This window comes from Artemia franciscana, chromosome 17, assembly GCF_032884065.1.
Source record: "Artemia franciscana chromosome 17, ASM3288406v1, whole genome shotgun sequence".
NCBI lineage: Eukaryota > Metazoa > Arthropoda > Branchiopoda > Anostraca > Artemiidae > Artemia > Artemia franciscana.
This window is the reverse complement of record NC_088879.1, coordinates 19087048-19097367: the sequence shown is the minus strand read 5'-3', so window position 1 is coordinate 19097367 and position 10320 is coordinate 19087048. Positions and strand designations below refer to the sequence as shown.

The window sequence follows — 10320 nt, the reverse complement described above, 5'->3', positions numbered from 1 at the left end:
AAGTAGCTTCCCTTGGACGTAATCTGCAAAAGATAACAACAAACATTTAGCCAGCCACATTTAGCCGCATCACATGATTTTTGGGCCAAAATCCGGCCCAAAAATCCTATGATGCGAAAACATATTCAATGAATAGCAATTCATGGGCAACTTTAATGACATGCTACTAAAACTATATCCACAGAAAATAACATAAATATTCAGTAATCAGGCCCAAAAATAATTGTAATGTAGCTGAATGGTCGATCAATTGCTGTAGCCAAAGGCCCCCCTATTAAAATATTCCAAGAAGCTTAGCGGTAGTGAAGGAATTCTTAGGCTAATATGTTGCTAGAGTCCTATAAGATGAAGTGAGCTAGAAGGACTTAGTAGAAAGAGTTAATTTTGTTCACATTTCTTGAGCAATGCTTTGCCTTTTACTTTTTAGCCTAAGTAAATTACGTGGCTATGCTCTAAGGATAATAAATCCAGAAATAGTTACTTTTTAAGACGAAACAAAAGAGGACTAAATGTAGCTGGGACTTGAATCACTTTTACACCATCTAAGGGCTTAACAAATAAATACAAGAATCATTTCCCTTCCAATTTTGTACATGCCCATTGGCCCATCACAAAGTCTTCTCCCTCTGGAGGCAAAATAGACCTGTGTAAAATTTAGGACGGTTCTGGAGGAAGGCCTGCAAAAGAAAAATGGGCCAGTCCTGACCACACCAATTCCTTGTGCCAAAATATGTTGTAGAATGTATTTCAGTCATTTCAGACCGAGGAATCATTAGTTTAGCTGTTAGAATGCCATTCTTCAGACTCCCCGAATGTATCAACGAAGATAAAACTTTGAGGTGGTAAATCACAGGGATTTTGTGTTATATTTGCATTTAGGCTCCAGGCTTCTCCTTCCTCACAGACCCGTTTCTTGGTCTCCCTTCACATGGAGAATCGCCTGTTGATTCTCTTTTCCCTTCACACAGAGAATTGTCTCTTGGATCGTGTTCTCCCGCCAGACTGAGTATTGTGTCTAGAAACCAATGGAGTCCCCAAATGAAAGGATTTGCCCCTGTAAGATCTCCAAACTCCTCATTTTAGAGGAATCCCCTAAACTGGAATGGAAATACGGTTCCTAGACGAGGGAGGAATGAGGGCCCTAAGAGATTAGGGAGTCAAGAGCGCCTAGGACTTGGCACACTATTGCGCCAAACCAAGAGTGCCTTCGAGCATCCCTTACCCGCTGAAAAGTAGCTTCCCTGGATGTAATCTGCAAAAGATAACAACAAAAATCTAGCCAGCCACTTGTCAACTGAAGGGCTGTAGGCAGCTAGGCGACTAACAACACTAATCACGTCTACTTCCCTATAAACATAGCTTATTTAGACACTCCTGGAAGTTGTGCCATATTTCACAATTACTGTCCCTTTTTACTATATGCGCATAAGTTCACAATTTGTTTTAAATTTTTGAAAAGATTGGATTTTTGTTCATAAATGACTTCAATTTTTTTGCATTTTCCAGGGTTACTTGTCTGACAACCCTATCTAAATAATATTAATATCTAGATAAGTAATCTTGAAATGCCTTTCGGCATTCAAAAATTTGTTAAGACTCATCAAGTGCCCCTCCCCACGGTAATCTTTAGTAAAAGGCGAAAGATTAACTCGATATGAGGAGAGGCCAGAGCTATAAAAATTGCTAAGGTTGACTTGGGTATATAAAAATAAAACCTAGTAAATCCTCGTGGTTTTTTTTAACAAGGTTCGAAAGCAATAAGAAATTCAATGTTCAATCAAGTAAATACGGGCCAAAAAATCATATGATGCGAAAACATATTCAATGAACAGCAATTCATGGGTAACTTTAATGACATACTACTAAAACTACATCCGCAGAAAATAACATAAATATTCAGTAATCAGGCCCAAAAATAATTGTAATGTAGCTGAATGGTCGATTAATTGCTGTAGCCAAAGGCCCCCCTATTAAAATATTCCAAGAAGCTTAGCGGTAGTGAAGGAATTCTTAGTCTGATATATTGCCAATACAATAGACTTGATGAAATGTGTGGTGACCAAAGGCATTTCACTTTTTAAGATTAAATAAAAAAAAACAAGTTTTTTTAACTGAAAGTAAGTAGCGACATTAAAACTTAAAACGAACAGAAATTACTTCGTATATGAAAGAGGCTGCTTCCTCATCAACGCCCCGCTCTTTACGCTAAAGGTTGACTCTGTCTATCAATTCTTCTTTTTAAAACAGTAAAAGACTCAAGAGCACCTAAGACTTGGCACGCTATTGCACCAAACCAAGAGTGACTTCGAGCATCCCTTACCCGCTTAAAAGTAGCTTCCCTTGGACGTAATCTGCAAAAGATAACAACAAACATTTAGCCAGCCACATTTAGCCGCATCACATGATTTTTGGGCCAAAATCCGGCCCAAAAATCCTATGATGCGAAAACATATTCAATGAATAGCAATTCATGGGCAACTTTAATGACATGCTACTAAAACTATATCCACAGAAAATAACATAAATATTCAGTAATCAGGCCCAAAAATAATTGTAATGTAGCTGAATGGTCGATCAATTGCTGTAGCCAAAGGCCCCCCTATTAAGGATTTTTGAAAAGATTAAGGATTTGAAAAGAAAGATCCCTTACCCGCTGAAAAGTAGCTTCCCTGGATGTAATCTGCAAAAGATAACAACAAAAATCTAGCCAGCCACTTGTCAACTGAAGGGCTGTAGGCAGCTAGGCGACTAACAACACTAATCACGTCTACTTCCCTATAAACATAGCTTATTTAGACACTCCTGGAAGTTGTGCCATATTTCACAATTACTGTCCCTTTTTACTATATGCGCATAAGTTCACAATTTGTTTTAAATTTTTGAAAAGATTGGATTTTTGTTCATAAATGACTTCAATATTTTTGCATTTTCCAGGGTTACTTGTCTGACAACCCTATCTAAATAATATTAATATCTAGATAAGTAATCTTGAAATGCCTTTCGGCATTCAAAAATTTGTTAAGACTCATCAAGTGCCCCTCCCCACGGTAATCTTTAGTAAAAGGTGAAAGATTAACTCGATATGAGGAGAGGCCAGAGCTATGAAAATTGCTAAGGTTGACTTGGGTATATAAAAATAAAACCTAGTAAATCCTCGTGGTTTTTTTTAACAAGGTTCGAAAGCAATAAGAAATTCAATGTTCAATCAAGTAAATACGTAATCTTGATAAGTAAATAATCAAGTAAATAAATTGATCAAGTAAATAATATCTTGATAAGTAAGATAGTATCTAAATAATATTAATATCTAGATAAGTAATCTTGAAATGCCTTTCGGCATTCAAAAATTTGGCAAGACTCATCAAGTGCCCCTCCCCACGGTAATCTTTAGTAAAAGGCGAAAGATTAACTCGATATGAGGAGAAGCCAGAGCTATGAAAATTGCTAAGGTTGACTTGGGTATGTAAAAATAAATCCTAGTAAATCCTTGTGTTTTTTTTAACAAGGTTCGAAAGCAATAAGAAATTCAATGTTCAATCAAGTAAATACGGGCCAAAAAATCATATGATGCGAAAACATATTCAATAAACAGCAATTCATGGGTAACTTTAATGACATACTACTAAAACTACATCCGCAGAAAATAACATAAATATTCAGTAATCAGGCCCAAAAATAATTGTAATGTAGCTGAATGGTCGATTAATTGCTGTAGCCAAAGGCCCCCCTATTAAAATATTCCAAGAAGGTTAGCGGTAGTGAAGGAATTCTTAGTCTGATATACTGCCAATACAATAGACTTGATGAAATGTGTGGTGACCAAGGGCATTTCACTTTTTAAGACTAGCCTTTGTGACTTAATTTAAATTTCAGCAATTGGTTTCGATTCCTAGTTCAATTTAAAAATCAATATTTGATAATTACGGAATATTTTCAAAAACAAAATGCAGCAGGAATTCAATCAGTTTAGGCAATTTAATTTAATTATGGCGACTGGACATTGATACCCCATCATTTGCTTTAATACAAGACTAAGAAAAACAAAATGTGTTTTATTAAGAGATGTTCTAAATTAATTGGTTTAAACATTATCAATTTGCATATTTTTTCCTTTCAATTCACAAAATTACAGAATAGTATGGGCTCAAAGGAAGAAACCTATTCAATGTGTGAAGAGGGGTCCGCACGAAACCCCCACTACCAAAAATTACGCTGTTGAGTTACCCCCATTTAGTGTATTCACAGGGATCGCCAAAAGGCCTCACCCTGGGAGCACCTCCTTTGTAAGTAAGGCAGCTCCCCAGCTAGGCAAGAAAGAACTGTAGTAACATTTAACTAATGTCTTTCGACATAAATCCGGTTGCTTTGAATGCCACTCAGAAACTCTAATTCATTAAACAGATGCAGCTTTACAAAACTTTTTTCACAGCAGTAAATCAAGTCTCTGAATTGTTTTTGAAAATAGGAATGCCCCATTTCATTTTCATATGCAAGCCTCTCGATCGTTTAAATGCAAGTTTACCTTTTTGAGAAAAGAAAATCAGGAGTTTCTCACTCTCTTATCAATTTGACTGAAAAGTTGAAACTCTAATTTCTGAGAACCCAGTGACCATTCTACTGACTTTGCCAATTATTTTCTCTCTAACAATCATAGAGGGGGTAGGGGCTCTAGTCATTACTACTATCAACAACTCACCGCAGTACCAAGCCGCCTGAGGCCAAAAACAATCGCTTCAGCCATTTTATCGAATATTGGCTCAATTTAAATTTCAGCAGTTTATAATTACGAACTATTTTCCATAAGGATGCATGGGGACTTGGATCCAGCTTGGGCACTTTAAATTAATTATGGTGTCCACCCATTGGCTTTTTCACCATTAATTTTTGTAACTTTTATACAGTGTTTCTCCGTTTTTTCATATGGAAAAAAAAGAAAGGATTTCCAATATATTCAAGGACTAAGTAACAAACGGCAGGGTCTCTCTTCACTTTGAATTAAATAAAACAAACAAGGTTTTTTTAACTGAAAGTAAGGAGCGACTTTAAAACTTAAAACGAACAAAAATTACCCCGTATATGAAAGGGGCTGCTCCTTTTTCAACGCCTTGCTCTTTGCACTAAAGTTTGATTCTTTCTCTCAACTCTACTTTTTAAAACAGTAAAACTTTAGCGTAAAGCGCAGGGCGTTGAAGAAGGAGCAGCCCCTTTCATATACGGGGTAATTTCTGTTCGTTTTAAGTTTTAATGTCGCTCCTTACTTTCAGTTAAAAAAAACTTGTTTTTTTATTTAATTTCTGATTGTTTTTTAGTTAATTCATGTTTTGATTTCGGCTCTCCGCAGAATAATTAAAGCGAAATTTGCATATTTATTTATTTGGCTAAATGGCTTTCCCATAGTTTTGATCGAATGATTTTGCTAAAATAGGAGGGGAAGGAGGCCCAGTTGCTCTCCAATTTTTCGGGTACTTAAAAAGGCAACTAGAACTTTTAGTTTTTACGAACGTTTTCATTAGTAAAATATATACGTAACTTACGAATTAGCTTACGTAACAAACTTCTATGTTCGTATGTCTTTATCACGTTTATGAGAAGATTCGCCCACTCGTCAATAACTCTTTGCATTAAAGCTTAAATTTTGTCCCCTGAATCACAAAGGCTGTTGAATAAATAGTTGAAATTAATTAAAATCCATTAGCGTAAAGAGTGAGGTATTAGGAGGAGGTGAACCCCTTATATGCGTAATATTTTCTGTTCGTTTTAAATTTTAATGCTACTCCATACTTCCAGTTGAAAAAAACTTTTTCATATTTATTTTCTCATTGTTTTTTTTAAATAATGCTAGAAAATGCGGCGCCCCCTTTATGGAAATATTCTTCCCCCATGAAAAATTCCTCCATGGAAAATTTCCACCCCATAACCCCCTTCTTCTCCCCCCCCCTCCCAACCAAAAAATTCCCCTGAAAACGTCTCTACATTTCCCAATAACCATTAATATATGCAAACACTGGTCAAAATTTGCGAATTGCAGCCCCTCCCACGGGGACTGTGGGGGAGTAAGTCGTCCCCAAAGGCATAGTTATAAGGATTTTAGACTATGTTGACTAAAATGGCTATCTCAGAATTTTGATCCGACTACTCTGGGGAAAAGATGAGCGTGGGAAGGGGCCTAGGTGCCCTCTGATTTTCTTGGTCACTTAAAAAGGGCACTAGAACTTTTCATTTCCGTTCGAATGAGCCCTCTCTCAAAATTCTAGGACCACTGGGTCGATACGATCACCCCTGGGAAAAAAAAAAAAAAAAAAAAAACACGCATCCGTGATTTGTCTTCTGGCAAAAAATGCAAAATTCCATATTTTTGTAGATGGGATCTTGGAGCAGCCCCTTTCATATACGGGGTAAATTCTGTTCGTTTTAAGTTTTAATGTCGCTCCTTACTTTCAGTTAAAAAAAACTTGTTTTTTTTATTTAATTTCTGATTGGTTTTTAGTTAATCCATGTTTTGATTTCGACTCTCCGCAGAATAATTAAAGCGAAATTTGCATATTTATTTATTTGGCTAAATGGCTTTCCCATAGTTTTGATCGAATGATTTTGCTAAAATAGGAGGGGAAGGAGGCCCAGTTGCTCTCCAATTTTTCGGGTACTTAAAAAGGCAACTAGAACTTTTAGTTTTTACGAACGTTTTCGTTAGTAAAAGATATACGTAACTTACGAATTAGCTTACGTAACAAACTTCTATGTTCGTATGTCTTTATTACGTTTATGAGAAGATTCGCCCACTCGTCAATAACTCTTTGCATTAAAGCTTAAATTTTGTCCCCTGAATCACAAAGGCTGTTGAATAAATAGTTGAAATTACTAAAAATCCTTTAGCGTAAATACTGAGGTATTAGGAGGAGGTGAACCCCTTATATGCGTAATATTTTCTGTTCGTTTTAAATTTTAATGCTACTCCATACTTCCAGTTGAAAAAAACTTTTTCATATTTATTTTCTCATTGTTTTCTTAGTTTGTTTTCTTCATTGTTTTTGTATATAATCTTCTTAGCAATTCTGGTTTTAACAGGATTAATAATAGGAATACAGGTGTAACATTCTCTGTTACTCCGACGATTCAAAATGTTTAGCTGAAATCAAGGAGCAGGGTTACCGTCTCCTTAATTTTCAGCTTTTCAAAAATTAATTAAGAATTTTAAGGTAAGATAACAAATGAAATTTCTGAAGAGCAATATGTAATAAATTTGAGGTACAATCATTCTCAAATTATTTAATGTTTGATTTTCAGTACTTTTCTTTTAAAAATTGTTAAAAAATATTCAATTACAATTGTACATTATGAAATCTTATTTTATTTATATTATAACGATTTGTTGATTAATAATGGAGTTTAAAAGATATAAAACACATTTTATAGAAGTTTAAAAGCTGAAATATTTATGTTGCAACATTGATGACGCAGATCAAAATGCTGCTTCATACGTTTATTAAATAAAATGTTTAGGATACATGCGTGAATTACAAAAGCTGAAAAATTGGAACTAAGTCCCACTTATTGCTTAAATACATGAAAGTGATCTGTCTGGTGCTTTCTCCTTTTGCCTAATTTTGTCTTCATTTTTCGTATCTATTTCAATGATTTTTTTTTCTTTTTGTTTTTATTTGTACAGTTATCTAGGTAATTTTTTTTCTACGAAAAAGTGGGCTTTAGTAGAGATTGCATGATCATTTCCATTAGGCTATTTTTTATAAGATACTAGCTGTTGGGGTGGCGCTTCGCGCCACCCCAACACCTAGTTGGTGGGGCGCTTCGCGCCCCCCCAAGCCCCCCCGCGCGCGTAAGTCGTTACGCGCCATATTAGTTACGCGCCATTGTAGTTGTGTCCCTGTGTCCCACCTGTGAATATAGATAGATTTATATATGTGTTTCAAACTACGTAAAAACTGCGAATATACAACATTCTTGGCTTTCCCATTGTCTGTCCATATACAAAGCCGTATGTACTAATAATGACGTCATATGCAAACGCTCTTTTTACAAACAAACAAACATGCATACACACAACTCGTTTTTATATAGATAGATAGATAGATAGATACAATACAAATTAACTACGTAAAACTTGTGAATATACAACAGTCTTCGCTGTCCCATTGTCTGTGCGTATAAATAGATTGTCAGGTTTACCGACCCTCAAAGATGCAACATACAATTGTACATTGGTAAAGCAATCTGTATTAAGATCTATACCGCATTTTTCTAGTGATTGCCCTTGAGCTTTGTTGATGGTGGTTGCAAATGCTAATCGAATTGGGAATTGCAATCTTTTAAATTGAAAAAGCAGATCCGTTGGAATCATGGGAATGCGAGGAATAAGAACAGCCTCACCCTCATAAGGCCCTGTCAAGATTGTGGCATCTATTAGGTTTTCCATTGTTTTTTTTTTACGGCAAGTCGTCATTTATAACTGCATCTCGCAAATGAATGTATTGTTCAGAGCGGAGCTTGGTCTGATTCAGGCGGATATATAGCAAACGTTCTGATTCAATTTTAGCATACATATCCACGACAAATTGGTGAAACAATTCCCGGCATTTTAAAATATAATTTTCTTCATCCTGCCGAATCATTAGTCTATAGGAATAATAATGCATTGCACTACATTTCTTATTCATTTCTTTGTTAGTGGCTGGATTCATCAATTTAATATTAAAGTGATAGCCGTCGGCTCCATCCCAAAAAATGATAGGATATTGTAGGGCATCGTAGCATCGATGAGTTTCAGCAATTCTTAACAACTGAGCGTTTCGCTTATGTAGAATAATATCTCGAGGTAAAAACTGATCACCGACCATAACGATTGCCACTTCGTCGATAGTCGGAGCATTGTATCTACGCACATGTTGGCCAGGAGGCGTTTTGTCAGCGGAAATAACAATTTTATGAGTATCAGTAGGCATCAAATCGATGGCTGTTTTGAACAGACGCACTAAATTATTATTTTCGTGGAAAAGATGTTGCAATTGGGAAACGATTGTCCTTTCAACGTTGGGAGAAATTTCGCAACGTGCATTCAATTCAGAATTTCTATCACTGATGAAGTACAATTGTAAAAATTTATGATTCTCGCCTGAGAATGGTAGAAGGGACCCTGCTTTATGATAAATTTGCCCTTTTACTTTGAAAGTAGACATAAATTGATCTGGATTTTCGATTTGGGCTCCAAACGACGTCATTTGGAAACATGAGTTGTATTGTCTGATTTTTGACAAAAAACGCTTAGATTCTGACGTAGTTCCAGTAAGGAAAGTCTTCAATGGCTCTGGTGGTGCAGCCAATAGAGGAAGTTTAACTTTTCCTGAGGCGCAACACATTCCCATTGTTTCACCATTGAATTTCAAGGCCTTGCAATAGGGACAAATTTTAGACATTGTCCCGATTTGAACACATCTACTCAAGCTATAATCATCGACTGGGTTGAACCTGAATGCCAGGCGATAACTTTCAGATTGCTCTGATTCCTCGGCACGCTTTCTTTTCTTACTTTCTCTATCAGCAGCAAGCCTGATTTCTTGCTGTTCTTGTAATTCCTCGGCACGCTTTCTTTTCTTACTTTCTCTATCAGCAGCAAGCCTGATTTCTTGCTGTTCTTGTGATTCCTCGGCACGCTTTCTTTTCTTACTTTCTCTATCAGCAGCAAGCCTGATTTCTTGCTGTTCTTGTAATTCCTCGGCACGCCTTCTTTTTTCACATTCTCTTTTAGCAGCAAGTCTGCTTCTGCGTTGCTCTGGTAGTTCCTCGGCATGCTTTCTGTTCTTTCTTTCTCTATCAGCCTCAAGCCTGTTTCCCTGCTGGTCTTTTGATTCCTCGGCACGCCTTCTTTTTTCACTTTCTCTTTTAGCAGCAAGTCTGCTTCTGCGTTGCTCTGGTAGTTCCTCGGCATGCAGCCTCAAGCCTGTTTCCCTGCTGGTCTTTTGATTCCTCGGCACGCCTTCTTTTTTCACTTTCTCTTTTAGCAGTAAGTCTGCTTTCGCGTTGCTCTGGTAGTCAGCAGCAAGTTTTTTGGCATAGACTCTTTGAGCATCTTCATCAGTCATTGTAAACTTAAACATTAATAGATTTCTACGCGAACATATGTCTTATATAACTTGAATGACGTCACCTTCAAAGCAAAAATGACGGCAACTAATTTCATGACGTCAGCCGAAACATGACGTCACCTGATCCACAGATCCACAGATCCACTGACAGACAGACAACTTATTTTTATATATATAGATTTTCGACAGTAGCTTTGGCGTTCCGAAGGGAATAAGAGAGGCT

At 36.5% G+C, this 10320-nt stretch overlaps 4 pseudogenes; all 4 read right to left on the bottom strand.

Annotated features, from left to right (window-relative positions):
- Positions 1 to 1563: 1563 nt before the first annotated feature.
- LOC136038317 (U5 spliceosomal RNA) lies at positions 1564 to 1673 on the bottom strand (annotated as a pseudogene).
- Positions 1674 to 2991: 1318 nt separating this feature from the next.
- Positions 2992 to 3101, bottom strand: LOC136038322 (U5 spliceosomal RNA; annotated as a pseudogene).
- A 223-nt stretch (positions 3102 to 3324) lies between these two features.
- Positions 3325 to 3434, bottom strand: LOC136038320 (U5 spliceosomal RNA; annotated as a pseudogene).
- Positions 3435 to 4174: 740 nt separating this feature from the next.
- Positions 4175 to 4316, bottom strand: LOC136038303 (U1 spliceosomal RNA; annotated as a pseudogene).
- Between the last annotated feature and the right edge of the window lie 6004 nt (positions 4317 to 10320).